Source organism: Ambystoma mexicanum, chromosome 1p (assembly GCF_040938575.1).
Source record: "Ambystoma mexicanum isolate Mex_15411 chromosome 1p, UKY_AmexF1_1, whole genome shotgun sequence".
Taxonomy (NCBI): domain Eukaryota; kingdom Metazoa; phylum Chordata; class Amphibia; order Caudata; family Ambystomatidae; genus Ambystoma; species Ambystoma mexicanum.
The window spans coordinates 1,444,311,598-1,444,339,503 of NC_090921.1; positions in this window are offsets into that span (position 1 = coordinate 1,444,311,598).

The window sequence follows — 27,906 nt, forward strand, 5'->3', positions numbered from 1 at the left end:
GTTATACATGCTTCACAGGGAGGCATACTTTGGATTGATTTGAACATGTGCACATGTGTTTCACATGTAAGAGTAGGGCTATCCGAAGGCTGAAGGTGGTAATGGCTGTTTATCTGACTCCATTTCATGTGCATTGGCACTGTGTGTTAGGTGTCTGTGTCTTTGTGTTGTGGGAGTGATGTTTTATATTGTGTGTTTAATGGTGTGCATACATGGATGATTGTGGTGATGTGTGAGATATATCATGATGGGGTTTGGGGTCTCTAATTGGTGATGGATACTGACTTATTCATGTGTAGTGCTACATAATCCACATGTTTAATTGTGTGTTATATGCGGTGACAGCTCATGGACCTCATATGCTACTGAAGTTTGAGTTCACTGTACGTTGAGGTCCACCGATGTTTAGGTGTTCCTTTGGCACTTTCTTGACAATGTGTGTATGACCTCACATCAATCACTGTTATGGGTATTTAGCATTGTGGGTGTTGAGGAGGGATGTGGCCTCACTGTGGATGTGTGGGCTACACTCATCATTTTTGCACTCTATATTTGGTAGCTGTATCCCTTTCAAGGCATGACCACCCACCGCACACATCTGCAATCACCCACTACCTGCTCTATCGTTCTGTATATCTGCCACTGAAATGTTACATATTCACATGATAGATTAATCTGTCTGGCTATATACATTCTCTGTCTCCTTGACCAGTACACTCTCTGACAGCCTTCACATCACCCAACCACAAGCCTGTTCTACTTGTGTCCCTTGGAGGCACTTTGCCACCCCTGCCTACCTACCTACCTACCTTTCTTCTATCCTTCCTCCATACAGGTTACATCGCACACACACATTTCAAATGACTCAGAACAATCTTTGATCGCTCGGACTTAGTTCCTCCAAGGGCATTCACCTCCATCGCTTTGAGGCCATTCCAACGGTACATGGGCACAATGATATGCAAGATTGCATTTCATTGCTTTAGTATGTCACAAGTACATGGAGTGGTACTGGTGCTACATGATACTGTCCTGTTGATGTGCAACTGAGTATGATGTACCAGGGAGTCCTATAAGTAACTACGAACATGGATTCAACAGCAGGGCTCCCAGTTGTTTGTGTTGGAGGAGGATATGTGGCAGGTGTACTTCATGTTGGAATCCACTGTCTGTTCACCTTGCACACCGTTATTTTAGTTGTTTCAAAATTTCAGAATGATTTATAGTAGCACCCTAGTGCTTTTGATAAATTCAAGGTGCAGGGGAGATGACAATCAATCCTGGCATCTGGGTTGTGAAATATACGTGAACAAGATAAGTTCCTGATGGAGGAACTCCCGTCCCCTGCACACTTTCACAAGCTCATAGATAAGCTAAACATTTAAGATGATTTTTGGAAGTAAATTTCAATTCATACATTCAAATATGATTGTTGACATGCAAGCATATTGTGGCTTCGAAAAATTAATTCCATCAGGAACTTATCTTGTTCACGTACTCCATGTTGGAGGCAGGCCAGAGGTGTGGAGGTAGGTTGTTTGTTGACTTTGGACAGGTAGGGGTGCAAACTAGCAGGGGCTGCCTGGGGTAGTGGACATAGGCGAGTGGGGGTGGTGTGAGGACTTGAGGGGACACCCTTGGGCAGTGGGCCCGAGGTAGTGGGAGTTTTGGGAGTAGAGTGGACTTGCAGGAGGCTGTCTGGGATAGTGGTCTTGCAGGCCAGTGAGTTGGGCTGTTCTGAGGCGGTCAGAATAGCAGGGGGCTGCTTGGGGTAGTGGGCCCAGGCGAGACGGGGTTGCGGAAGGTGTAAGGACTTGAGGGCCCAGCCTGGGGTAGTGTGCCAAGGTGAGTGGGGATGTTGGGAAGAGGGCAGACTAGTATGGAGCTACCTGGGGAAGTGGGCTGAGGTGAGTAGTGGAGGTGGGAGGTGGGAGAACTTCAGGGGGCTGATCTGACTTAGGGGTGTGGGCCTGCACTTTAGGTGCCTTGATCTTAGGGGTGGTGGTCCGCAGTTTCGGCAGGGTAACGACTTGCATTGCGGGGGACTGTCCGCAGTTTTGCCAGTGTGCTACCTTGCATTGTGTGGGATGGTTCCCAGTTTCGCCAGGGTGCTGCCTTGCATTGCGGAGGATGATACGCATTTTTGCTGTGGTGCTGCCTTGTGTTTCGGGGCACAGTTTGCAGTTTTTCCAGGATGCTACCTTGCATTGTCGGGCAACGTTTGCAGCTTCGCCGGGATGCTGCTTTGCTTTGCAAGGGCTGGTTTGCAGTTTCACCAGGGTGCTTCCTTGCACTGCGGGGAATGGTTCCCAGTTTTGCTGAGGTGCTAGCTTGGATTGCATGGGATGGTTCACTGTTTCACTGGGGTGCTGGAAAGTGGTGTAAAGGCAGGCGCAAAGGTTGTTTGTTGATGCTAGTTTTTGTTTGTGTGATGTCGTGTTGTGGGTGTTCCGTGCACAACTTGTTGTTGTTGGCACTGCAGGTTACTTTGCGCTTTAGAATCCATGAATCAGAAGGCAGCACTAAGCTTTGAACACGCGCAAGTAGGCATAATGTTATTTATAGTGCAAAATAGTTTGCATAGACTTAGTGTTTTTTCTATGAATTTGGCCCAAAGAGTAAAAGGAGGTGGAACAGGAGAGAGAGTCCAAGAAGGAAGAGGCGCAGGAGTAAATGCTGGGCCAGGTTCTGATGGAGGAGTAAGAACAGGAGGAGTATGACAAGAACTGGAGAATAAAATCCAGGAAGGACACCCATAGCTAGGTCAAGGACCAGGAGGGGATCAGCTCTGGAGGTCCAGTGCCTATTCAGAAAGCCCAGGTAATCCAGGATTATTGTAGAGTTACTGCAGACTGCAGCTTGCAGAGGACAGTCACAAGTACTAGACAGTTTGATGAGCCGTGTCAAGGGCTCTATAACCTTTTCATCAGAATTGTCTGAGATACAGGTACTAAGGGTTGAGTGAGCAAGCTATCATAACGTTCCCAATACCCTTTAGCTAGTACCTAGGCAGGCATGAAGAAAATCCTATCCAGACAAATTCATGTAGCGGGTGAATCCCTATACGAGTTATCCCAGGCATGGATAGATACATCAAGAACCCCTAGAACAGAAGGGAAAACTATGCATTTGCCCAGCCTAGACTCGTGAGAGCAAAAGGTTTCCAATGACCACTGGAGGACATCAAATGTCGCAGGAGTTGATGCGGCACACATGCCAAGCACTGAACAGGATCTTGGAGTACCAGACACCTCCATGGACAAAGAAGTGCCTTTGGACACTTTAATTTTCTAAAACAGTGAGATACTGTGTTGGGCATTATTCTGAGGGATACTCTCAGGAACCTTGCTTTCTAGAACAGGGCCTGGACATGTGTACTCTGGATCATTGCTCCATCCAGAGCACGGGATATGCCATGCTGTTTGACTGATATTGACAGGGTTGATGATCTTAGACCATCCCTCTTTTTGTTCTACCTTCCCTCACATGCATTCCTTTTCCTCTGGTACCTTTAAGAAAACAATGAACCGCCTAGTGCAGTCTGTATGTCCTGTAGTCACCTTAGAGGCAAAGAGTACATTATTTCCGGGGCTACACTCCACCATTCACACTTTTAAGATCACTAAAGTATCTAAGATGTAACTGTGAGTCCTATACAAAAATGATAACTAGAACGCAAGATCAAATTCTTAAAGCCTATCAGAGGAGAGGCACTCCTTGCTGTTTCATGTTGTGTGGACACTCTTCTTTTGATCTGTCACCCTTTTTATTCCCTTTTGCCATAAAACATTATAAAGCAGAATTGAAGTTTGCATTGCCCCTCTTACTCTATGCTTTGGACTTAACAAAAGAGATATCAGGGGTAAATATGATTATTTGCACACTAGGTGTATACAAGAATTGTAAACACAAGTCTCCAAGCCACTCCTTAAAAGATGTGGGTTTGACATAAGCAAGTTAACTAGCTTTTTTAGGCACATAGATTTAGTGGCTGAGGCTGCAGGTCCTACTCCTAATTATGTTTCCAGCTGAGCCTACGGTAAAAGTATTCAAAGAAGGGTTTAGGGTGAGATGCAGCACTACCCACATCACCAGTTTTTGATTAACCTGTTTGCTTCATGTAATAAAAGCCGAGTTAGGTGTGAAACATCATTACATTTTATATTTAAGTGTTATTTTCCGGTGTAATATTTCCAAATAAAGTTACGATTATAGTTTGTTTTTTTAAAAAAAATGTTTATATTAATACAACGCACTATGCACCCGAGTCTACTTGTTAATGAAGAATAATCACAACGTTCCTTGGAAATATAGCCTAGCGGAAAAAACCTTTGAATCAAAAATACAATAATGTTCTACACCAAAATGGCATTTTATTACATGGCGTGAAAATGTACATCAGAAAGCTTGTAATGTGAGTGCCACCCCTAAATACTCCCCGTTTTTGTATCTGGAATAACATCGAAAAGTTACTTGAACCTGTTACATTTTGTTTTAAAAGTGTGTTAAACTCTATCTAAGCAGTAATGCACAATTACTGACATATTAACTTTGTCAAGTGTGAGTAAGGACATGCCATATCATTAGCGCTGATTGAATATGCGGCAAGATGGGCGTGTGCACACTTCCCAGATGACCGCATGCAGATGGTGGCTGTACAGGGCTTGGTGTATGCAGTAGTTTGTGTTTGATGACGCTTCAGCAAACCTCTCTCAGTGTGCAAATGCAGACAATGTAGAAGATGCCATATTGTGATATGCCTGTGGTATTGCCAACGTCTCTGCATTGGCTGGAGCCCAGGAATCCATCTGGGGGAATGGGATATGATTTCAGAAAACATGCTGGATGAGTACACAGTGTTGTGACTAGCGCACATATGCAATATCGTTCACACTTGTGACATTAGGAAACGAACGCATGAATCTGATAAACAAACGACACCAATCTGTGCATATTTTTGAGGGAGATAAAATGTGATGAACATGTTTACTAAAAGTACACTGAAAGCCACTTATGCGAAAAGAGGAAAAGAGTATTTCAAATGATGGGTCATTCACCCAGCCAGAAACCTATAATGGACTGTGCCTTTCAGACACTGGCATCCAGCCAACAACTACTATTTTCACTGAGGAGCAATTCTCCACGATAATGACATAAAGTGCAATACATATTTGTCTAGCACAGTATATGAAACATATGCATTCAAGAGTCAGTGAGGAATACAGTACAAGCTTTCAGAAGTATACGAATTTCATAGCAATGTGCCTACGATGTATGTAACTATTTGATTAAGTACACCTGTCCCGGGCACTATCCCACAGTGTTGCTCTAGAACATGTCATAAATGGACTACTAAGGGGTTTCACTAGGGAACTTTGGAGGGAGACGGACGAATGATAAGGTGAGGGAAGGAGCTTTACAGGGTGGTTCAGCCAGGGAATGGTTTATAAAAGTACTCTTTGTCAAATGTACTTAAGATTATGGCCATCTGGGGTTGAAGAGTAGGAACAGGAGAGCTACGGCGCCTGCTGACCTCTGTTACAGGGCAGAGTCTATTCGGGACACCGCTGGGAAGAAGGCGGACCATAGGACAATTATGCTGCCAGGTGGCTTCCATCTAATGGGCTTCAGTGGAGTCAGGGGTCTTACTGGTGAGAGCCAGTGGGCCCTACCATCACACCTACTTTTAAATAACTGCATTGCCAAACATAAGGGAATACATCCCATACGAAATGAAATATATTGGAAATGGACATTCTGTGTGGAATTTGATGCTAGAGGGAAGAAACCAGGGGAAATCCACCCCAGAAATAGTTTGTTATGATTTAATTACATGGGCGAAAGCTCCAGCAAGCAAGCACTGAGCCAAGAGATGAAATCCACAGGAGGGACAGAAAGAAACCTAAAATGGCTGACCTATTGAGAACAGATGATTGGCATAAGGCAGTGATCTGGAACCTTTAAATCTCCAGCCGTTGTGTACTACAACGCCCATGGTCCCTCACCATTGACTATGCAGGTTAGGCAGAAGGGAGTTGTGGGCCAAAACATTTGTAGGGCAAAAGGTTGCAGACCTCTGGCATAAGGAGAACACCTGAGTACAAGAGGACATGAGGAGCAGAAACTTGTGAAGGAGGAATGGGTTGGCACGCAACAATCACAAATACCACAACTAATAGGGAAATAGACTTAGGAACTAAAACAATCATTGGTACAACTACTACCAAAGCATAACTGTAAATAAAAGGCAAACCTCTTCTCACTGTGAGGGTGAAAGTATGCAATTCCAAAAGCGGTAGTCATGTATGAGACGGTGGAGAGACAGGAAAGACTGAGAGACAAAACCTGAGGTCATTAAGCCACCTAGGCCACAGAGTGAGAGACTTACAGAACAGCAGGTGGATAGATCAAGTGAGGCACACTGTAGAACCGGCATGACTCAAGGGAATGGCTAGAGTAAGAGACAGCTGGGGTCCTTTTCCCAAAGACTGTTGTAGATAGGAAGAAGCTTCAGGGTAGCCTAGCCCGCTAAAAAGGCACTAGCACAGATTCTAGTGGTAACTTCAAAGCCACCATAGCAATCTACAAATTGTGCATACTTAGAGAAAATCCTTGGCTGGAAACGTTATAATTACTGGCTTCTGACAAATACCTAGGTGGGGGCAGAAAATCACAGCAAGTTTCCCTCTTAGGCAATGAGGGAAAGCTAGAGGTATTGCCTCTGTAAAGCATCAAGAGATCCATAGGGCAAGTGGAGAAATCTCACGCCTTGCCTCACGTCTAGTTTCGGGAGGATCGCTCAGGGGTGTAACACGCTCACCTTGGAAGCAAGACGACGTAGAGCAACACAGGTTCGAACCACAGGTCCACGCTTAGAAACCTCTGGGTATTAAGTGTGTTATAAATAACCAATCATAAAGGTTATTCCCCTTTGCCTTAGGGATCTCTTCATGTATTAGTCTTCATCAAGTGTTCTGGGGTTCATCAAGACTACAGATATAGAAATGAATGCAGAACATTGTAATTCCCTGCTAAGGCAAATGTAAAGAAGTTTGCTCAGGCATTTACAACTTCCCAGAGACTATGGGCCTCATTACGACCCTGGCGTTAAGGGTTTAACGGCGCCGTAAAAGGTGTCGGCACCGTTAAACCCTTAACGCCTCATTACGAGTTCCCTTTGCGGGACTCGACCTTAACGCCTGCTTTTAGCAGGCGTTAAAGTAGGGTGCCGCAAAGGGACCTTGGTGCTAAGTACGGTGCCGCAATTTGCGGCACCATACTTAGCGCCTTCCCCATTCCCATTGAGCCCTATGGGGCAAAAATGGGAATGGGGAAGGGCCCATGGTGAATGGGGAATTACCGCCCCGCCAACCTTGGAATGGGGCGGTAATTCCGCCATTCACCATGGCGGACCCCGGCATGGACCATGGTGCTAATAGCACCATGGTTTAGCGCCGGGGTCGTAATGAGGCCCTAAAAGTGATTTTGCTCACTGATTGAACATTTGACTTAGGACAGCAGGTTATCTAGTCATGGGCCTTTACTTGGAGTTACAGTTAGAAGCGTAAAGTGAATATAGTACCTCTGTGTCAACCTGTGTCAGATAGTTGGGTATGCAAAAATCGGTTGGGATCCTTGCTACAGTGGCCTGAGACTGATATTCACTTTTAGTCAGTGCAATTGTGCAAAATATTGGAGAGAGAACAGTTACACTAGTTACTGCGCTAGGAAATAAAAATAAACGTCCAATTAGAGTGTCTGTAAGTGTTTTATTCTAGATTTGAGTAGTGAAGTTGGTGCTGAGAACCAGTCCTATTACGGGCCAACGTAGACCAGGTGGTAGCATGTGCTTATGTTTCATCCTCTATCGCGCTTTGTCACAGTATTGTATCCAATACTTAGTACATGCAATTATGTTAGTTCATGACATATATCAGATCATTATATATGTTACAGTCGTTGTAACAGGTTGTGACTCCTCAGTGGTTTACATATCATCACACTTTAACTGTTTAATCATGCGGTTATTATGCAACTGTAAATTACAAAACAATTCAGTTCAGGCCTGCAAACTGTATTTTAGCCTGTGTATTCTCACCCATAGTATTATGTCTTGTGTAATTGTACCTATTAAATGTGTCCCTATCTTGTTTACTGTCATGTATTATACTCTGCTTTCTTTATCTTCATCTACCGTACATAACTACATGAGCAGTATTTTACTGTATTGAACTTTTAACTTCTATTCTTTTATAAAACCCCAATGTGAGCCCTCCCCTTAACTAACAATTTGTAACCGCAGCTTTCAAAATAGTCAATGAATTCTAACCATGGTTAAAAAAAAAAATGGGGGTATTATTTTATTGTATATTTGCATTTTTCAGCCCCCACCAGCCTGAGCGCTTCAAATCATGAGGTCCCACGTTTGACCGCTGCATGCAGGCACCCGCCCCAGGGCCCCCCTTAATCCTGCAGAGCCCAGCACCTCCAGCGGCTCCAAGACTGCGACCACAGCGCATCCAGTATACCAGCTACCTATTATTAGGAACCACCTCCACCAGTCTGAAGGGGTCTGCCACACGTCACTCTCAGCTCCCTGTCCACCCAGACTGGAAGAAGGACTAATCTCTGACTTCCGTCCAGCGGAGACCAAGTCGAAGCCCATGAAGAAGGCTTCTCGCCGAAACGTCAAAGGACCACATCATCTTGAGGGCCTTATTCCCCCAATCCCGCTTCATAATTCGATCTGTTTCCAGATGTAGACCAACGACTAGGTCCCTTTTTCTATGAGTCAACAACAATATGTCTAGCGTCAGAAAAAATGACTTTTTTGATTCATGATTTTGACTCAGTACACTCTATATAGTTGGTTGCCTTGTGTTAAAAACACTATACTATGTTTCTTTGTACACATTGCACATTTAGGCCAACCACCAATGATCATATGGCTCTGCAATTTACTAAGCCTGATTATGTTTCTCTATGTTTTGTCTGTTAATTTCCTCTTAAGCATTTGCTACTTTTCCTTGATGCATTTGTTGAACAAAATGAATCTGCTTTGATTAATATGTACACAAAAAACTAAAAAATGTCATGCTAAACTTAACGCAGAAACTTACTCTGCACCTGCTAACACTGGCTAAATAAAAAGCTAGAGTATAACCTTTAGGGCTTAACTGCTCGTCTTCTCTTTTGTGTATGAGTGTTAGCTTAATGAAATGGCTTCTGTCATACCAAGCATGCTGAATATCTCAGCCTTTACAAAAATGTATATGTAAAGTGACCAAAAGTAAGTGGTAGGACGACATCGCTTTTGTTTCACCCGTGCATATCCGACATATTTGGTGGAGTAGCATTATGGATTCTTTGAGTGTTTTGGGGGATTGGGAGAGACTAGGGGATTGGAGGAGAACCATGGGGAGTGGATGGGAGCTGGTAGGTGTGTCAGGGACACCTTTTTGGAGTTTGTGGCAGTGTAAATACAGTTTCTTTTATTCATAGTTTTTTTCATGTAGCCGTGTCTAACAGCAAACAGCCATGAGGGTGCGTTTGATTTACTGTGTCTATAAAAAGCACGTGCATAGGCGCATCAATGCTTTTCATAATTGTATTAGTTGTACCTGTATGCCGGTCTATTAAACCATACATTTTCTGTACAATAATGATATTGTTACGTTGATGATACAGCACATAATTTCATTGTTGAGTGTTATTTTATCTACTTAGGTGTTCCCTTGTTTATTTGAAATTTTGAAGGTTGGCCTAGTTTGTTTTTGAGTTTGCAAAAAGATTTAGGTGTAGCCACAACTACAAAACAAGATCTGTTACTGCGTGAAGTAGCCACAGCTATGAACGATTCTGGGTGGGGAGAAAAAGATTTCTGTGAGTTTGATTGTTTGTTATTGGTTGTTGTTACTGTTGTATTTGTGTAGTTCTTTGTGGTAGGTTGTAGTGAAAATGTGTCATCCATTTTAGTAGTTGTGTTAGTATACAGTCCTCTTTTTTTGGTATTCATTTTGGAAAGTATAAAAGCCACAATTTTCTGCAGTTTTGTCCTTTTGATTCCAGAACTCCCACTGTGCACATGGCAGGAGTGTATCTGATGTGAAAGTAAATGTTAATAAATATTTACATATTTAAAGGTTTATTTGCAGTGTTGTGTGTATGAGTTATATTAACCACGGCTATCAGGTGGTGTTTTTATCATTTTTTTCATCTGCTCTGGAGCACCTCAATTACATAAATCCTTTTAGCACCTGCCCACCATAAAAACAATAAAGACCCAATCAGAAAATGAATGCAAAGAATCCAACTTTCGTCCACTGAAGACGTCAACTTGTATTCAAAATATTTTCCATATTCTCTAATATTACTTAACTTACCCCATCTTTCTTGTTCTGCATTTTTACTGAACCTACTGCATTTTCTTTTGTTTTCCAAGTTTACTTAAACTACTCTTTACACTCTATTGTAATTCCTCAGAACAATGTCCCTTGTCTGTTCTCAACAAATTTATATATGTATATTCATTGATTATAGTAACAGTTTTTATACTTTTAGTGTACCTTTGTTGTATTAGTGAATTCGTGATGGCAATGTACGTTATGTTTGGAGAGAGTCAATGCTCAATGGGCTAGTGTAGCATTTCTGGGAGAAGCCAGTTGTGGCATAGCCAACGCATTATTATCATAACTGAAACATTGGGAGAAGTAACATTGGAACATGTGTAATGCACAATGCTGCAGAAGTTGAGGGTTCATTCACTGTCAGCAGTGTCCCACTGAAACTGGATGTTTCCAAACTTTAAAATTGAACATTTGAAGGTCCAGTCTCAGTGTCATTTCTCCATTTCTTTTAAAAAAAAGTGTTCTTTTATCTTGAAATATGTTGAACTATCTGCAGTGGTATTCTTTGGGTTGTTTTTGTGGGGTGAAAAATACGTATAAAAAATGACAGTTCTAGTGTTTCTATTGTGAGATTTTTTTCTGTCCCTTGCTTTCCAGGTTTACTCATCCCACCCTATTCTCTCTTGTTCTCCAAGTTTACTTAACGTTTTCCATCATCTGTCCTGCAACCACCCAGTATAACATCCTTTGTTTATTCTCACCCAGTTTAGATATCCTTGTTTATGTATTGTAATGGTTGTTTTTATACCTTCATTGTTAGTTTGGTGTGTGTTTTATTGTAGTTGTCGATTATTCACATCTTGTACTGGTCTATGTAGTTTATCCATGTTTGCACACATTTTCATTCCTGTAGCCTTTTACTTGGTGGGGATGGATTGGAACCTACACTATTTTGTAATGACTCCAGGCAGTTGGGTCCCACATACTGTCTCTTACTGTATTATTCCCTATGCATTGTACTGTTATACTGTGTACCGCTGCATACTATACTGTTATTCTTTGTGTCCAGCCCGTCCTTTCCCTGTTTTTGAACTTCAGCCACCCTAGTCTAATTTGGAATGTTGCGCCCAGCATTGGCAATTTTCCTGGTATTCTGAAATAGACTTGTCCACACCCTTTAGGGTGGCATCTCCCACATTGATCCAGCTTTGACAAGTTTTACCTATTACCAAACAATTTTACAGTTCGGGTGCAGGCAGGATGGGATGGGTATTGGTTGGTGGAAACATAGTGATAGTATTTTTGTACACTGTGGTGCAGATGATGAATACTGGTTTGCTAATTGTATTCCATGTGTTTTGACTTTATATTTCATATGAGCTTTTCTATATGATTCTTTCACTTCATTCAAATGTACGCAGAGAAGATGTTGAATGGATGTTGCAGCTCTCCAACTGTGTGACTGCTTGTTTGAAGGACCCCTCTGTAAAACATTCCCACAGAATTTGTACAACACTTTTTCTATCTCATGTTTGCTGTGTTGGTCCTTCACCCAGTTATATTGTCAACTGTCAGCAATTGTTTTTTGTGTACCTTGCTTTTTTATGGAGGTAAAGCTGAAGCCACTCACAGCAGTCTCCAAGTTTAATTCTCTTGCTGTCCAAGTTAACTTACCATACCTCATCCATGCTATTGCAGCTAGCTAGTATAATTTCCCCTGTTTATTCATACTCAGTTTATATATTGCTGTTCTGTTTTTTGTTCTCCAAGTTTACTTCGCCCACGCTATTCTCTCTCGTTTTCCAAGTTTACTTGACCTTCCTCATCGTCTGTCCTGCAACCACCCAGTATAACATCCTTCTTTTGTTCTTACCCTTTTTATATATCCTGTTTGCTTATTGTAGTGGTAGTTTTTATACATGTTTATAATAGTGAAAGTTTTTTTTATCCAAGTTGGATTTTTTCCCAATTAACCAATTATTAGTATGTGCAAAGAAAAAAACAGTGTTGCAGAGCACATATTGGTTACTCAATATTCTTTTTAGGTTCAAATCTTCCAGGTTTTCACCTGCTCTGGATCTAAGTTTTGAACACATTATATTGGCCATCTAGTTCAATATGGAAAAGCTCCAACAAATAAAACCATATATATATAGTGCATGTGATGCACTGCATACAAGATATGAGGGTCATAACAACCTGTGTATTAAATTAAATTCTGTTTCTTAAAGTGAGCGTGTTCTTTAACTAATTATGTTTTCTTTTTTACAGATAGAAGGATATTATTATATTTTTAAACATAGATGAATACCCACAGCTATGCTATTGCACAATGGGGTGTTGAATTTGGAGGCACAGTTACATGCAGAAACAACTGGGGAAGGTCGAAACCCAGGTTCATTGGACCATACCCACGGCTATAGGCCTTAATGTGCAAAAAAGTACACTGTTTGTACCCAAAAGAGTCCTTTATAAGAATGATCTATTATGTATATACATTTGTGATTTAGCCCCCAAACTTTCATATTGTAACCGCGGCTAGGAAAGAAGTTAATGAACTCTAGCCAGGGCTATGAGTGATGAAGTATCTTAGAAAAGGTTTTTGGATGTTATTTCATTATATTTGTGTATTTATATGTGATGGATGTTATTTCATTGTACTTGTCTATGTATATGTGATAAGAAGTCCTTAAAGGACTGCGTTGGGGTACACTGAGTGTTGCATTTTAAGACATTTGCCATGCTCTCTTTATCATCATGTTCCTTATATAACACATTTTAACTATATTCCATACACTGGTTAAAAAAGCAAAATGACAAACCTATAGCTGCGGCTACATAAAAAGGGGTGTCATTGGTGTATTAAGGATCACGCTTAGGATGAGCAATGACTGGGGATGTTTAACTGTGGCTATTCTACATCCACCCTGCCATGTGCTGGGTTGTTATCCGCGGTATAACTAGCGTGCTGTGTGGCCATGGGAAATTAGCAGCTACCAGCACATCGTACATTGTGTTGCTGCTACTAAAACTATATTACAAACATATATATACCTATATGTGTGGGTATATAAAGATATATTGAGAGTACTTTTTGTAAACAGTTATTGTAACATTTTCAATACTTGTTATTCGTTAATACATATAAGTGTAAATACTTTAAAATGGTAAATAATTATGCAAACAAAGTTTGCCAAAAACAGGTTTATTTGGGGGGGAATGTGGTTGTGGATTGTCTTTTTCTTTTACTTTAAACACATGATACATCTCTTTCCTTAGACCAATTGTTTAGATTATTACTATCCATGAGTTGTCTTAACTTTTCAATGTTCCTTTTCATTGATTTTACTTCTTCTTGAACATTAATTAGTTAATAGTTTTTTTATTTATTTATCATGTATCCATGATTAGTTTTGTGGGTAGTCCTTGTGGTAACTCTTTTTTAATTTGTCTTGATACTTGAATGATTTCTTCATCTGTTTGAAAATGTTTGCAATATTTTTAAACAATTGAAGATATAATACAATTTAACACTATTTGTGTTGGTTGCATAGACATTTAATAGTAGTTAGATAACTATATCTGTTTGGTGACTGCTATTTGTTCCTTAAACTATTATCGTTAGTCACATTTTACAGAAATATAAAGAATGGACACACTAAATCCTGAATGTGGGATATTTTCTTCTGGTTCCCTTTCTTGAGCATCTTCTTTTTTAATTTCTTCTTCTGTAGGATAAATGTCCTCCAGTCATCCATGTAGTTTCTATTTTACTGTTGTAGAAACAAATACTGATTGTCATACCAAATATTACAATAAGCAATGGAGGATGACTTTATGAGGAGAGAAGGTGGAATTTCTTGTATTAACTTTTTGATCAGTTGTTTATTGTTTGTCTGGTGGGGAGCTGTTAATATGTTGTCAAGTACCTCAGATGCTATTCAACTGTTTTACCCAAAAGAGTCCTTTCTAAAAATGACCTATCATGTATATATGTATGTGACTGTGTACCATTTTTGAGTGATGCCTATATATGCCAATACAACTGTAGATTATATTGTATCATTATATTAAGAGTTGTTCTCCATAGTACACTTTTATTGCTTGAGAATGAGTTGCAGTTTTAGGAGATTGTGCTAGTTTTGGGGCATATTTATTGTTTCACTGGATATTTTAAACATGGAGCCATTTTCAGAAGGAGAGGAATTTCATTGTTCAGAAGACTGTGGAAAATTAGAGAATTTTGAGAATGGGGTTTATAACGATGTTGAGGAGATAGGTGATGTGTTGTCAAAGCATTTGAATACAACACATTTTTGGTTCTATAATAATATTTTAGATGGAGTCTTTAAAATGAGAGGTTTATGCTGCAATTGGGAGAAATATTTTTGACAGGGAGCACAGGTATTTTTCTCTTCAGTAAAAGAAAATGAATTAATCATCTCAAGAAAGAGCACAGAGAAACGTTCCAAGATGATTTTAATTGTAATACCATGTGAAGAGTATTTCTCGGATTGAAAATATATATATTGGAAAAATAAAATACCTGTGATGTGGTTTTTTTATAGCTGCTACTACGACAGCAGCAAATGAAATGTGGACACCTGTCAGACGGGTTATAGCTGTGGGTATCACTTAGCCAATGGGAAGTTGTGTATTTTTGGCAGTTGCAGCCACAGTTATGACTATCGCCTTAGCCGCAGGTACAACGGTACCAATTCTTTTGCATTGATCATGATATTTCATGATTTTTACAGTACACAATTCTACATGTGTTTTTGGTACTATGCTCTCATGTGTACCTTTGTGTTTTTTTTAATTTTCACACATTGTTATGTCTTTTTGAATCTCGAAAAATGTTACGGGTAGCCGCAGCTACTGGCAGTTGACCAGACCCACGGCTACATATGTTCTAAATGGACGCTGTACTTTATGGCGGGCTTTGGTAGCCGTGGGTATGAACCCTTTGATTGTACCCACAGTTATAGCTGTTTGTATTTTGGTGCAGTGATCATATTATTTTATTGATATTTTAGCACAGCTTTTTACATGTTTTTCTGTTTGGATTTTCTCACCTTAAAGCATGTGTGATTTACATTTGAAACCTTTGAAATATATGTTTTTCAGTGCATTTGAAAAATGTATGTGTACCTGAGGCTATGGGAAGGTCCTCTCAGTGTAACTGGAGTCATAGCCGCAGTTATGTAATTTGTCAAATATTTTTTATAAATGGTTTTATTTAATTGTGTTTCTACATGTTCTACAACATATTCATTAGAAGGATTGTTCTGGAGTTTATTGCCTGTTATAGGTTATAAAAAAATGTGTTGGGCATTTAACTTGTTTGCTTTGTGCAGTCCTCTTTTTGTGCTATTGATTTCTGAAAGCTATGCAAGTGACTTTTTAAAAAACTTTTGGCATTCTGATTCCAGAACTCACAGTGTGCACATGTTCTGTGTTTGGCTATAATACATTATTTGGAGCAGCCAAAGGTCAGTGATTGTGTGCTTTTTCTATATTTCATGTATAATATGATTTTTTTTTACATTAGATACCTTAAGTATGTTTAGGTTTCTGATTTAGTGAAGTTATGAGTATTATTTGGAAAGTAGGGTTTTCCAAATATTACTTCAGATTACTTCAGTTTTTTTAGCAGAGTGACCAAGCAGACCATGCTCTGGTTATGTGTGAGAAAAAATGTATTTCCATTTAAAAGTTGTTTCTCACTAACATTGGAAGATCTGAAATGAATGGGGGTACATAAAAATCCCTACTGTCAACCTGGCAGCGTAACTCTACCCTTGACAAATATTGCAGCTGTGTATGTGCGTTGTAGTTGGATATCAAGGTGTTTCCTGTAATCCTACATTAGTGATTTTGTACTGTGTTAGAGTTGTGGAAGTTTGTGAATGTGGCTTTATATGTATGAAGTCATATGAGGCAATATACCTGATGAATGCTAACTTGGTTACAATGTTTGCCAATGTTCGTTGGCTTATTTGCAGAGATTTCTGGATTCCGCAAGCTTAAAGAGAAAGTTAATTTCAACTGATAAGTTTGCAGTGAACATCTCTTCTCTTGAGAAGTGGTTAGGGATTTTAACTCTAAAGTTATGGCTAGAGTATACCAGGTAAAGTCTTTTGATGTTTCAGGCAAAATACACCATGTAAATGGTTTATGTGAAATTATGAAGCAAAGTGAAGAAGGTGATTTATAGTGGCTAAATTGCTAAACATCATCGTTTGCATTTCAGCTTTTCTGCAGTAATACAAATGTGTTTACCTCTTTTTATATAGGTATGACCTTGCAAATCACTTGGTTTATGCATATATTTCTCTTAATATGTACATGCTTTATTATGAATTGTTAGGTTATGAAAGAAATGGTTACTGTGGCGTATAAGATTAGCTCACTTTTCATTTAGGCTAATCATCCAAAATATGTATTGTGACAAACAGAGATATATCGCAACCTAAAAAACGTAGTGTCCACGTAAGGAAAATCTACTTTGCTCATCTTATTTATGCTATATAAGCTGCTCAATACCATCCCACATTATTCAAGCACTTAGAACAGAGGTCTACATGGGGATTTTTTTTATACTGCAGTATTTTCACTCTCATCTAATTGTTGCATTATGTAGTTCAGCTATGTACAGTTTCCTCACCAACAATATATGTGAAATTGAGTGTAACATTTCAGTCACAGATTTGAAAGTAGATTCCATCACTGCCTTGTATGTAGAACAGTATGGGTACTATAATGTTCAGCACCAATGCTTGCATGCGTCTAACCTGTGTGAAGACAAAACAAAATGTTGATAGTCAAGTATAAATGATAATCAGCAACTGTATCTGGCAGTTTTACAATTTGCTTGGAAATGGTGTGCTTTGGAAGTGCAGGAACCTATTTGGGTTTCATGTTATGCAATCACACATGTTGTTACACAATGCACAGACATTTTGAGATGTAACATGAATAGGGGTGCATAGCAATTTCTGTCATTAAACAAGCATCATATCTCTACCCTTGAAAAATATTGCAACTGTGTTTGTGCTTCGAATTTGGATATCATGCTCTTCCATATGACCCCATATTTGTAACTCCATTTGTGTCAGATTTGTGGAAGATTTTGAATGTAGCCTTAAATATGTCAAATCATATGATGGAGTGCAGCTGATCAATGCTAACTTGGTTTTGATGTTGGCAAATGTTATTCTCCTTATTTCTGGTAATTCATGGATTCTGCCATTTTACAGGCAAAGTTAATTTCAACTGGTAAGTTTCCAGTAAACATTTATTCTCTTTAGAAGAGGGTTAGGAATTGTACTCTAAAGTGATGGTTACAGTATGCAAGGTATTACTACAGAAATGTCCACTGGGATGAGGGCAAGGGCATTACTGATGAGATTCACTAGGGTATCTTACTGGGGCTTCCCAGGGTACTTGGCCATTCAAACCTTACTGAGAGTGGGGTTGGGCAGTGGAGGGAGGACATACATGGTGATATTTTTTGTTGACTAGCAGTAGTAGTGCGTCACTTTTAGGTGAAATTCAGCATAGCGGGTCAGGCAGTCTATTCAGTGCTTTCTGCCTGAAGCTGGCCTACAGTCCTTAAGTAGAGGCTTGTAAGGTGCGCAAACTGGAGCTGGGTGGAGCAGCTGATTAGCAGTGCATTAACTTGCAGCCCTCCTCCCTAATCACCTTCCTCATGAATCGAGGACACACCAGAGATGCAAGAATGATAGGTTGGTACACCAAACCAAAGATGTGCAACAGATTATCTCGCAAGAACTTTATGAATGTGAATTATGAAATTATACTAATAAATGCCATGTTGTTTTCAGTGAACATTTCTTCTCTTTAGAAGCGGTTTGGGAATTGTGCTCTGAAGTTATGGTTACAGTATGTCAGGTATTACTGAAGAATTTTTCAGTGGGATGGGGCAAGGGTATTATAGATGATGTTTGCTAGGGTAGCTTTCTGGGGCTGTTCAGGGCACCTTTTGGGATGGGCAGTCGAGGGAGGACATACATGCTGATATCTTCTGTTGAGTAGCAGTAATAGTGATTACCTTGTAGGATTCATGGATTCTGCCATCTTACAGGGAAAGTTAATTTCAACTGTTAAGTTTGCAGTGAGCACTTCCACTCTAATCTAATTGTTGTATTATGTGGCTCAGCTATGTACAGTTTCCTCACCAACAATATACGTGAAATTGATTCTAACATTTTGCTCACAGATGTGAAAGTAGATTCCATCACTGCATTGTATGTAGAACAGTATGGGTACTATAATGTTGAGCACCAGTGAATGCACATGAGTCTATACTGTGTGGTAAACAAAACATTATGTTGGAAGTCATTTATAAATAACAGCAAACACTATCTGTAACTTTCACAATTTGTTTGGAAACGGTGTGCTTTGGTACGGCAGGAACCCACTCAGGTGTCATGCTATGTGATCACATATGTTGGTACACAATGCACAGACGTAGGAAAATGTCAAATTAATGGGGGTGCATAGTACCTCCTAGCATAAAAAAAGCAGCTTACCTATACCCTTGACAAATATTGCAGCTGTGTTTGTGCTTCGAAGTTGGATATCAAGCTCTTCCCTATGCTCCCATATTTCATTTTGTTTATTTATTGTGTAAAATTAGTTTCAACAATAAACTTTACTTACATATACACATCATCCAATAAAGCAAGTTAAAACACAACTAAAACAAAGAAATTTCATACAATGATAAAAGCAACTTCAATAAATTATTTTCGTTGATTAGCAGCCTATCATTTGTGTTATTTAGTAAATCACACCACAAATCTTCCCAAGTAAAAAGTGGGCGAATGATAAAATACAGTTCAAAAGACTCTTCCCAAACAGCAGTTAAAACTGAACAATCAATAATAAGGTGCTACAAAGTTTCAATGCTTAGTTTACAGCAGCGACACAGACGATCAGTCAAGGGCAACCCAGATCGACTACCTACAACATCGTTAGTTGGAAGAAGATTTAGTTTAATACATAACCAAAAGGTTCTAAGGTGTTGTGAGGCATGCTTGGTTAGGTATTTCTGCAGAGCATTAAAAGGTTGAATATTCATGGAGAAATGATTAAACACTTTATACGCACAAAGGTTATCCCTGTTTTTAATCTTCCTCAAATAATAACTTCTTCACCTTACCAGGATTGCGATCTAGCTGATCCAGAAAGATGGATTTGTCACCCATCACTGTCAACACAGAATTAACCCAATTATTTAGAACTACACAGTTATCCTGATGAGCAGTACATTAAGTGGAGTAAACAGGGTGGATACTAGAGGGAACAATATACATCGCAAAAGAAGTAGTCTTCTCCAATCAACCTTTGTGTTCAGTGAAGTGATGCCCAAGATATGTTTTTACCAGGGGGAATGGAATTTACCAGGAAGCTTCAGAAATAGTTTGCACATGAAGGCCTCCTCCTTGGCCCAATCCCGGTTAGCCTCCCTAATCTCTGCCCCATACTTAGTTTTGGAACAATCACCTGATTGTATAGTTTAAGAGCAGGTATCATTGAAAAACAACCATATTTTCTATCAAGGACCCAGAGTGGGTGTGCCGCTGCAACCGCTCCTATTCTTAGTTCATATTTTGCAAGCGATATTGACAATTTAGATTTAACAGTCACACCCAGACATTTAAACTCGGACACCACCTGTATCCTTTTTCCATCAATATGCTTAAAAAATGTGCTCTTCTGGATAAGATCTTTCTACGATTAAAAATCAGAATCTTGGATTTTATAACATTAATTTCCGGGCCCAATCCCCTAATGAAATTCTGGGCATGCAGAAGGGACTTCTGTTGTCCAACTGCCATATAATCGAGTAAAACAAGATGGTCTGAATAAAGAAGATACTGGATTGTGGTATGACCCAACTTCGGGGGATTAAGCCCTGTCCCCTGTAATGTGGCTCTGATTCCCAAGATGTACAAGTAAAAAGAAGCAGGGCAAGAACACATCCCTGTCGTAGACCTCGATCCACAGAGATCTAACCCTGAATATCCACCCCTCTTGTCCAACCTGACCTTGATCTTCAAGTATTTGTGTATGAATTCCAACAATAAAACCATGAAACCATGGCCTCAGGACAACCAACAACCTGAACATCCCCCATAGTTTATTGCGATCCATGCAATCAAAGGCCTTCGATATGTCAAGAAATGAGAGATCAATAGTTAGTTTTGTTTGAAATGCCTGGTTTTCCAAAAGCTGCAAAATCAGACAATGCAGGGCTGTACTTGTCCCATCATGAAAACCGGATTGGTTACAATCCAGCCTTTTGGTGGTGGAAGCCCATCTCTCTAAGGCATACAATAAGAAGCAAGAAAAGATTTTATGTGAGGTATCCAAAAGGGAGATGGGGCGACAATTCCCTTGATTTGCCATATCACCCTTTTTGTATATTGCATCAATGATAGCCTCTCTCCAAGTGTCATGGCACAAGGACTGCCCTACCAATTTTACGGTACAACTGAAATAAAACCTCTGCCCATAAAAGATGCTCTGATTTTAGCATTAAATTATATATACCATCGAGGCCAGGAGCGTTGGAGGACTTAGCCCTCTTAATGGCAGATAATATTCCTGCTCGATCAATGTCTAGCAGGTCCCAAACATCTTTACCAAAAAAATCTCGAGTTTGCCAATTACACACCCCTCTTCAGCACCTTCAAGGGAGTACACGTTACTAAAACAGTCCTTCCACTCCTGGCCAGAGATAGACTGATGCTGTAATGAGAGTTGCAATCCTCCCCTCCCCAAATGCGTCTCCAAAAGTTGGCCGTCTGTCGGGAGGACAAATCCCAAGCATATTTTCTGCATCGCTTTGAACAAGCAAGGCTTGATGGCCCTTTACCCAATTCATATAAAATAGCTTGAGCCTGTCTATGGTATGGTCCACGTTGACACCCATTTCTTTGCATTTCCTTAATGTTCCTTCTCAGCTCTCTCTTCCTTTCACAAACTTCTGCATTATATCCATTTGTAAGTGGCAGAGGGATTTTGACCCTTGTGAATTTCAAAGCTTGTATCAGTGCAGACAACATGCTCTGACAATAGGGAGGGAATGAACGTGGACACATAGCTACAAAAAGTCCCCCCCCCAGATCCTGGTCAATGCTAGCATTAGATCTCTGAGCATATCTAGGCTGTCATGTAAGTGCATGATTCTGCGAACTAATTTCCACAGCATCAAAAAGTTTGTCGATTATACTGATACCCCCAAGACTAGCCCCGACACGTGAGTGATTGCTAGCAGTGTCAAGTTTCACACTAAAATGTTCAATAAAAGGCGGGAGAAGACAGGACACAAATACACAATTGAAAGTAGATCTGTACCGGCTGTGATATTTAGGGGAACTAGGTCCAGACCAGCCAAACAGGCTTGAAAATAACAACCCACAAGCTCTAGTGGATTGGGAGAAAGACCTAGGAGATCCCAAGAGATACCACTTAGAGTCTAAACATTCCAAATTAAAATCACCCAAAATTATAAAACACACATTAGGTAACAAAACATGGTCATCAAATACATTAATAATGGCTGCTATAAAATCTGTTAAAATAGTTGTTGCAGGGTTAAAAAAAAACACTTAAAACAATGAACACTCTAAAAGCTTCATCGATGGGTCGAACCATGTTATTTTACATCCTAACATGTCTGGCCTCCCAACACATATTTCCTCAATGTTTGAACCAGGAGAGATGTGCCAGGCACAACATAAACCATTGTATGGTTGGCCCTTTAATCCCTTCCTTGCATGCTCATGAATAACAGTAAACCTATTGATTAATGGAGCATTACGCATAAGGGATTCTCGGATACATATTAAGTCCGCTTCAGACCAGAGTTTATCATTAAAGCGGAGATGGTGTATTCCATGACAGTAACCTCACTGGGAAAATACAACGATTACCCCATTACTGAGGGTTATGTTGGTGCGATGAATTAATAATATGGGACCAATCATAGGTCACATGACGATTCATCGTTTGATGTGAAACACTGTTGGTCTTATTTCCAGCAACCAATTGTACATTTATCTTTAAGGGTTTGCATGGACTAGATTCAAAACCTCCTTCACCACCCCAAGTACGTAAGTCTGAGCTCTCCTGCAGCCAATCTTTGGCTAACAATGATCCCATATTAGATAGGCATTCTCCATCAGCTCTAACTAAGTTATACACAAGTTTTGAGTAGAAGCTTATTTTCACCATGTCCAAATGGTGGAAATCTAAGAACAAAATTCTGGCAATATCTTTAGAAGACAGTGATTGGGGGCTAGGTATTTGACCAAAGAGAGCCTGAATATATTGTCGGTTCAGGGAATAGAGTTCTTTAACCCTAAAAGCATGACTCAAACATACATAGCTCAACTGATCCCCCAAAGACGGGGGCATACCACCAGACAATGGCACTGGTCCTGCCTCAAGGACCTTCTCTCTTTCAGGTAATCTGAAAGTAGAACCCCCAGGAGGACCCCTTGGTAGCCTATCGGGAGCTGACAAAGAACCTCCAAAACCAGGTCCATGGGCCAGATACAGCTTTTTTTCTTCCATAGTTAAACTGCGGGCAGCCAAGCCCAAAAAATCGGTTGGCTCCCCTACTGGCAAAATGAGCAGCCTGTTGAGTCGAGTTTCTTAGGAATGGAATGAGGAGCCACACAAGAGCCCAGGACCACTTGACTAATATCAACTGCTGGCGTAAGTTGTGTCGAAGAATCAAACATCCAAAACGAGCAAGCCTGAATGGCTTCTACGTCAGGTTCGATAGAATAGGTTGACAGAGAGGAAATATCCAATTCCACCTTGGTGGCATCAGCCTTCTTTGGTTTGAGACAATAATAATAATAATAATTTAGCATTTCTATAGTGCTGCGAACCCTCAGGTATCTGAGCTCTGCTTATCAGTATCCACGGTGTGTGGTGATCATTTATCAACCTCGAAAGGATGAAAGGCTGAGTTTGGCCCTTCCAGGATTCGAACCTGCATTAGCAGGTTCTGCACAGATGTCAAAGCAAGCTCTCTACTCGCTGTGCTATTGGACCGGCATACGCTGTAATCAAAGATTTTTTGTCTGCTTCATGGGGAGCCAAGTAAGGAGGAGCATCAGATTCCTTTTTAGGTCTTGAAAGCAGGGTCTTATCCTTTTTGTGGACACCACCCCCCTTCAGTGATAGTGCCCATCCTGATCCTCTTCTTCCTCAGAAAATGTTTCAGTCTGAACCTTCAAAGATCGTAGGAATTTTAGGGAGCCTCTATGATTTTTACAAAGTGCATGCTTAGTTTGAGTATTCATCTTAGCTTTCTTCCACCTTCTGTGGCTAACCACCGCAGGCGCTTTGAAAGCATCCTCGGTAGTTGCCCCAGAAGGCACCCTCCCACCCTCTACATCAAACATTAGTTGAGAGGGGATGATTTCAGGAACCGCTGTAACATGTGGAGGAAGGACCTTATGAAAGGTGCTCTGACCACAAGCCTCCTCTCCCTCATCTAGAGATGCAAGTTTGTTTGTTTTAGAGAAATACAAGGAATGAGCATCCCTGGAGGTTTGACTAGCAACAGATACTTGATTCATAGTGGTTGGCACCCCACTAAGCAATGCATTTTTACAGATTACCCCCGGAGCACTCAGGGCAACAATGAATCCCTCGATGAAGTTCACTTTGGCTAGCAAGTCTTTTAGCGAAGATCAAAATTCTCTTAGTTTATACATATTCATGTTGTGGCCACGGTCCATAGTGTCCAAAATCTGTGTCAAAACTGGGAACGAAAAATCATCCACAATGGGCTGCTCCTGAGCCTGCAAGTCGTGGCCCATGATAGAACGCTCTGTATAATCACTTGAAAGCCTTGCCTCCATGGATGGAGATGAACTAAATGTGGTGGATGTCCCCGGCTGATTAGAAAAGCTATGAGCGTGCAATAGAGGTGGCGATCCGTGACAAATTGTGGGAAACTTGTCTGCCTCCAGCGTTAACGATACAGGTGGATAGGAAGGAGCTTTGTAAAGTTTGATCTCCTCCATGCCTGGTAGGCAATAGGGAGATCCATGTATTGATTGGGTAATGGATCCACCCAAAGAAAGGCACAATCATTTTGCTAATTCAGCAGACACTCAGGGTGCCAAAATAAAATAGATACATCTGAAATTAAATTGGATCGGACACGATCCGTCAGATCCCCAGGATCTGCGTGGATTAATGAAACTAAGCAGTCTGTATTGGATGGCGCATCAGCAGGATTCGTTAGTGGCAAGGGATTCAACTGATCCAACTTGGTAGGCCCTCCCCACATATATTCATCATGGGTTTCCAACTTGCAAATCATGGTCTTTCCACTATGTAGGCCCAGATATGAGCCTGCATATAGCAAGAACAAAGTTAGGGAGAAGTGCACTGGTGTTACCCTGTTGAATTCTCAGCCCGTGCTCCTTAAACCTTAATTAAATAGTAGGTTATTAGGCCAAGCAGAAGACACAAATAGTAATTTTGTATCTGAGAGCTCAAATGCACCCGGGCCCACAGTCGCTCTCTCAGAGAATACTATTGAACTGCTGTTATAACTCAGCGAAACCTGTGCTGAAATTGCCGGTATCTATTGTAGTATAGAACTCGTGGATCAAAGAACAGTAAAATGGATTAATGGACAAGCATAATTAATGGACAAGCATAATCCCTCACCTCCAATTGGTAAGTATGCAGAAAAGTCAACCTTTGACAGATCTGCTGCAGTGATCCACGATACATGGAATGAGATGAAGTCACAGGGCGTGGGTGATCGCCGAGCACTGAATACCGAACACCAAATACTCAGACGCACTCACCGTGCCACTCCACTTGTTGCCAGGGATTTTAAAGAGTTGGAATAGGCACTGAAGAAAGATTCCATAACTCTGCAGCAAGTTAGGCAAGAAAAGCAGAGAAACAATGTATCAGGGTATTCGGCTTAGAACCTTGAACCAAACACTCAGACGTACTCTCCGCCAGTATTAGTATGCTCCCATATTAGTAGCTCCTTTTGTGTCAGATTTGTGGAAGTGTTTGAATGTGTCTTTAAATATGAAAGGTTTGATGATCAATGCTAACCTAGTTAGATTCTTGGCAAATGTTGTTTTCCTTATTTGTGGTAATTCAAGGATTCTGTCATATTAAATGGAAAGCGTATTTGAATTGGAAAGTGTCCAATGAACATTTCTTCTTTTGAGCAGTGGTTTGGGAATTGTACTATGGAGTTATGGCTACAGTATGCCAGGTATTATAAAAGAAATGTTCGCTGGGGTGGGGACAAGGCCAATATTGATGGGGCTCACTAGGGTACCTTTCTGGGACTGCTCAGGGCAATTGGCCATTCAAATCCTTGTGAGAATGGGAATGGGCAGTGGAGGGAGGACACACATGGTGATGTCTTTTGTTGAGTAGCAGTAGTAGAAATTAATTTGTAAGTGAAATGTAGGATAGCAGGTCAGACCATTGGCGCTATCAGGCCTGAACAGGTACAAACAGGTGAGGCCCTTGTCTTTGCAGGTCCTTTGATGAGGACGCCTAAGAAGGACTAGGTGGTGGGATTAGCAAGTGAGTGGCAGGGTCCGGTCATGTGAACAGCAGCCTACTCTATGCTGTCTGCCTGGAACTGACCTACAGTCCATAAGTAGAGGCTTGTAAGGTATGCAAACTGGAGTTGGGTGGAGCAATTGAGTGGCAGTGCATTACCTTGCAGTTCTCCTCCCTCATCAACTTCCTCGTAAATGAAGGACACACCAGAGATTAATGAATGGGAGGATGCTAGATCAAACCAAAGATATGTAACAGATTATCTTGCAACACCTTTATGTATTTGAATTAACAAGTTGTGCTAATGTATGCCATGTTTATTGTGCTGAGGACTAAGATGCCCACTTTGCATATTTAGTTTATAGTGATAAATGGGTTTACGGGGAGTAGACCATGTGGTCTTTGCCCAATAGACTAGCAGACCTCTAATGGATTAGCCTTACATGATTGGAGAAGTGTGAGTAGCATTGCAAGTAGTGTAAATAAGATTATCAAAGTAGAGTTTGAATGGATGGTAACTGAGTTTCTCAGTTTTTGATGGATTTGTGGTTGGTACAGTACATTTTAAAGATGCTAAGCCTAAGTGAAACCTGAGTTTATTGTATAGATTACAGTGTCCATTTGTTTTACACGCTTTAGAACTCATGATAAGGGATGCACATATGAAGTGAAAGATATTCACCAACTATGGGATTTGCCAGATCATACCTATAGAAAAAGAAGCAATGACATTTCATGTGAGAAATGTATTTTTCTCACACATAACCATAGCATAGCATGTACTACTGCTTGAACACTCTTCAGAAAACACTGAAATTAAATAAGTAAAACCCTACTTTCCACGTAATACCTATAAACTGTACTAAATTACAAAACAAAATATACCAAATATATTTTATATAAACAACAATTCATATTATATATTGAAATGTTACATAAACACAATTACTGACCTTCTCCATCCCAAATTTAGTATGCACAGCTCTTTTTCTAAGATGTCACCAAGCAAGCAACAGTAACTTGCCAGAAGGAAGAATTGTGTACAGGGAAGTAACGTTTTACAATATAATATTTTAAAAAGTAGTGTTCTCAAAACTGTAGATACAAATACTATAGATAATACAACAATACCTGTTATCAGTAATACTTTTGAAAATCTTCAATTTAAAATAGGAGATGTGCCAACTGAGCAAATTAATGGACCCCAGAATGCTTTGACTGAAAGTAATAACAGAAAGAAATGTATCAAATCTGTTAATAGTAAGTAAAAAACAAAAATGATTTAGAAGAAAATATAGCAAATTTGTTATCTATTTGAAACAGAGGAATAAAGATATATAAAGGAAAATGTACCACTCTCTCTGGTTTTTACAAATCTTTGGAGAAGTGTGAAACCAAAATATAGATATGTTCTAAAGCGTTTTTTGCAAAAGAGAAAAGTAGAAGTAATAATTAAAAAAGACTTATCATATGAAAAGAAAATTGTTCGTTTTTGCATTGAATAAACTTAAGAATTTAGTTAAGGTGACTACATCATTCAAAGAAATTTAGAAACAGTTCATGTACTTACAGGTGACAACTTTCGTGATGTGTTTGCCGAAAGCGAATACACACTTCTTATACAGAAATATTTTTTAATGAGGAGAGTTACATTCAAAGAAACGATGTGCCACTTGCTATTGATGAGAGTGGGCTTTGCTATGAAGTCCAAAACGGTGTGATTTCTAAAAAAGAAGGAATGCTAAGGTCTGATAATACAGAAGTTGAAAGTTTAGGTCAGTCTAGAATAAAACCTGAAAAGCAAAGTGCGGTATGGACATGTAATGTGTTGTACAGTATTGATAACTTTTCTTGTAAAGTCTTAAGGAGATTTTTGCAAGTTTTACACAAAACCAATAATGTTCAAAGACCGATCAAGATGCTACAGAGAATAGATGACTGTGAAGTTCATGAAAAA